The sequence below is a fragment of the Pinus tabuliformis genome, chromosome 9, assembly GCF_031772625.1.
Source record: "Pinus tabuliformis cultivar Carrire ecotype Pingquan chromosome 9, CPIR1, whole genome shotgun sequence".
NCBI lineage: Eukaryota > Viridiplantae > Streptophyta > Pinopsida > Pinales > Pinaceae > Pinus > Pinus tabuliformis.
This window is the reverse complement of record NC_142307.1, coordinates 627,616,786-627,620,276: the sequence shown is the minus strand read 5'-3', so window position 1 is coordinate 627,620,276 and position 3,491 is coordinate 627,616,786.

Here is a 3,491-nt window from a genome sequence, read left to right as displayed (position 1 = left end):
TTGGGTTTCAAGACCTCGAACTAAGATCACACATGTTCGGGCTACGTGGATTGGTTCGTGATTACATACATGACTCTTTGATGGATGGCTACGACCATACCTTTATTATTATGATAGTCTTACTAGCTGGATGGCTACGTCCTTACCACAGACCTAGTTCGTATGTCTTTTGGATGGCTGCGCCCATGCCTAGACTACATGTATTTCACTATCAGAGATATGAGTTGTACTTGCACCTGTAGGTTCTTCTAGGCGGTGTTCTAGTTCAGACAGTTTCGTAAAGCATTTCACCGCTCCCACTCTCTCGGGCTTCATGCTTTAGGGGGCATCTGTTACATAGTAATTTGTCATTGACTTCACCCCAGTCCTTCTACTGTGTCATGTGTCAAATAAACATGCTCATATTAGGCAAATGCTCTCTGATGCCGAATATTGACCCTTTTTGACTAAGTTCTTGCATCATCGCTAGTAAACCCTTAAAATCTACAATGGTTCTCTATCATGCACTGTATCGTTGCGACAATGTTGCTAGTCCCCAGTTCATGACCTGCGACGATCCAGATTTGGTGAATTAGTTCAAACAGTTAGCCTTCTGGATGTCTCTAGACCTAGTTGTTGGGTCAGTTTGGGTCGCCTTTCCACCTCTGGGATGGTGGTTCCACCTCTTGTGCAACCTCCCTTGAGGATAAGCCCCCTCTCCCTCATTTCATGGAGGCTCCTCCTCCTATAAAATCACTCACCATTGCTATGATTTGCTAGTTCCTTAGTTGCTAGTTCTTTTGGTTGCATAGTGTTGCTACTACTTTTGAGTTTGGTAGATAGTTTTGGTGTGAGTGTGACAAGTGTGGGATTGCTTTATAGTTTGCAAGAAGGTGTGGAGTGCCCTTAACCTTATGTTAAAGCTTGTGAATGAGAGAGAGATATATTGCTATTTGGGAGACCCATCTTTGAGAGTGAATGCTTGAAGAAACACATTGGTTGGACCCTCTGAGAAGGCATACGACGCCAAGACTTTGTTGTAATCTTTGCTCTTGATTTATCATTAATACAATCATTGATGATTTCCTATGTCTTGTATGTAATTTACTTGATAGCTCATGACTTCTTGACTTTGTGAGTAAATAGATCATTTTTTGTTTCTCGGTTACGTGCTTTGTTATTTTTCCTTTGTATTGTTTTAGGTTAAATCACTCATTGAGGAGAAGGAAACGAAAGCTGGAGCAATGCAACAGAACTTCATCAACCACTGGCTTGAGGTAGGCCTCCAACGATGACTATTTAAGGGAATTAATTGTTGTTTTATCCTGCTGTGACTAGACCCACTCTAGGGCTAGAGGGGTTGCATATGTCTGCAGAGGGAACACTTTCCTACATCATAGTATGCTTGTATTTGTTTTCAGCTGATTATTTACTTTAAAATTTGTTGTTTTTGCTGATATGGGAAGGTACTTAAATTGGTATAGAAATGCATATAACAATAGTTAAAGAAGCAGTAAAAAAAACACATAAGACAACAATATAATATGGAGTTCACCCTGATATCTTGGGCTACATCTCCTTGAGTTCTAATCAACTTGATTAGGCTCTCTGGGATTATGGCTTCAATTCTTTTACAAGTGCTACACTTAACTCCATTGGTTTATAGCTGAACCAATGGGCTTAGAATGCCATCTTACCCTTGGCTATCCTTGTTCTGCAGACAGGTCTAGGCTTCTTTGGACTAGACTCCTTCTGTCAGTGCTCTAAGCTTCTCGAGATTTTGGCTTCTCTGACTCCCTCAGAATTCTGCCTTTGTCTCTGGAACTCCTTCTCCTGTCTTTGACACACCTTAGACAACTAGCCACAGCTTGATCATTCAATCTCCTGTTGTGCCGTAACTTCACTGCATCCTTGTGGCTCTTAGAAGTCTATTAGAGTTCTCTGGCTTTGCAGCTCTGCCTATTATAGTGAGCTCGGCTTTGGTTTCTCTGCTTCCAGGTTTGCTTACAACTTCCTAGGCTGCTCTCTCTTTTTTTCCTCTTTACTCTCTATCTGTTCGTGGCTTAAAACCAATCTGCTCCCCCGACTGTTCGTTTCCACTTCCCAGCTCCCTGGATCTCCTGTCCCTGTCCGTTGGAATCCCTTGCTCTGCGTCATCATCACTATAATGCTTCACAAAGAGGTGGCCACCTATTTCCTCATGAACTGAGTGTCAGTTCTCTTTGAACGGTCGTTATTTCCCATATGCCTGCGAAATAGATCCTTCTGTTGACTCATCAGTCAAATCGGACTTCAAATCTTATGCGCCGTAGTTTATTTCTCCCTCAGGTCTGGTCATCCATCGGGTTAAACCTCCGCCATTGATCTGGAGCCCACAGATCTTATGGTCTTCGCTCATATCGCATGGTTGAGTTTCTCAACCGTTACTCTACGATGTAAGTAGTTTTTCTCTCTCATCCATCGGACACGCATCACTCGGTGTATGGAATCGCCTGGTCCTCGGCCAAACTCGCTTACCACTTGAAATTCTCCTGATATTCTGCCGGTTTTGAGCATGGGACCTGCCTTGTCAATTTTAGTGCTTTCCCATGGTTTTTCAGTTTACCTTGTGACTAAGCACTCGAGGATTTTCCTCTTTGAGGGGTTTTTCCTATCGCGCTAATCGCGTATCAGAAACTGCCTCTATTTCATGATTGGGCCTCCCATTTTCCAATTGTGTGCCAGCGCGCGGTTACCATGGGCCAACGATCTACGTGCTTTGATCGAGGGTCCTCATTTCTCCCTGGTGACCACAAATTGTCATTTTTCAGAAGTTATTTCTGATAGGCTTTGACATCCACAAGACTTTAAACTTCGGTATGAGTTTTTACAGAGTTCGGGTAGCTTTAAGAGAGTTTAAGGATCCAATTTGAATCATGCCTTCCCACTAAAAGAACTTTTGGTCCACCAAAAGACTGATATACTGATCTAAGTAGTAAATGAGAGTAACAACACCGTCTTCTTTCAGCCTCCCTACACTTGCCTTTGCATAGTGCCTCTGAACCAAAATCTCTGACCACTTCACTTCTTGGATGGGTTGGTCGTCTCAGGAAGAATTTTTTTCCTCCTTGACTTCATGCATAACTTCTACTGTGAAGTTTACAGAAGGTAGTTTGAAGTTCTTTGCCTTGATCCTTAATCCAAGATGGCTCAAACAAATGTGAAGTACATCTGCTCCACAAAACTTTCATTTGTACCTGTTTGAAAAGATGCCAACAACAACTGTTAACAACAGCAGGCATACAGACAACAAATGTGTGGGCTAACTCCTGCTTCAACAAAGAAACATATTTCATATCTTGTGAACCCTTCCATGTCTTATATCTGCATACAAATGATTAACTAGAGAACAAGCCAATAAAACATGCCTTTACAACAAATGACCCTTCAAGTCAAGCATGTAGGCAAAAGACCTTTAGGACTCTTTTCCAAAAGATGAAACGCTTCATCCTTATCTCCATTTTAGAAAGCAA